The sequence below is a fragment of the Penaeus monodon genome, chromosome 24 (assembly GCF_015228065.2).
Source record: "Penaeus monodon isolate SGIC_2016 chromosome 24, NSTDA_Pmon_1, whole genome shotgun sequence".
NCBI lineage: Eukaryota > Metazoa > Arthropoda > Malacostraca > Decapoda > Penaeidae > Penaeus > Penaeus monodon.
In genome coordinates, this window is record NC_051409.1 from 19,933,833 (window position 1) to 19,934,655 (window position 823).

Consider the following 823-nt stretch of genomic DNA (forward strand, 5'->3'; position numbering starts at 1 on the left):
TTTTTTCAATGCGTAACTGACGCGTCTGTAACGATAATCGCCAAGTACATTATTATTTTTTTTCATGCTATTCTTATAATTACTATCATCTGTGACATAATAGTTAAGACAATTGCAATTGCTATCTGGTTGTTGGCGACACCCATTTATTACAACATTCATTCATTCTCAAGTTTATAAGCAGACGACGCGCAGCGTAGGTGTACAGGAGCTATGAAGGGAGGGGTACATTAGATGTATGAGAAAAGTTTTAGTTTCTGTCGCTTCTGGCGGTATACGATTAATAAGTTTTGAGATAGTATAAGTACGATCTCATGATTTCCATTTCGTATATCAGTATAAGCCTTTGATCACTCAACGGTGAGAAAAACAAATTTCGCCTCGATTTGGCGTCTCGCCTCCCGTCCCGCCTCCCCCGGCCGGCTCTCGCTTTGCCAGTCCTCCACGTGAGTGCACGGAGAGCAGACGATGGCCCTTGAAACAGAAGTTCAAAATGGGCTAGGCACGGGAAAAGACATGAACACAGCTTTCAAAGATGGAGTGGAGGACACAGGGCTAAAGAATGGATCAATGGAGAGCGAAAAATTGGCTGGTAAGTAAAAATTGTAAGCGACAGATCGCCTAATAATTATTGGTATTTGAGTTTGTGTAGCAGACGAAAGCCGGCGCTTACGACGCCAGTGTGTATGACGAAATCTCTCAGCTGTAGGCCAGGCGCTCACACCACCGGAATTTACCACTTTTGAAGTAAATACATAATGCCACATAATATCGTTAACACAGTGTATTATTTCATATATGTGAGATGTGTGCGTACAGTGTT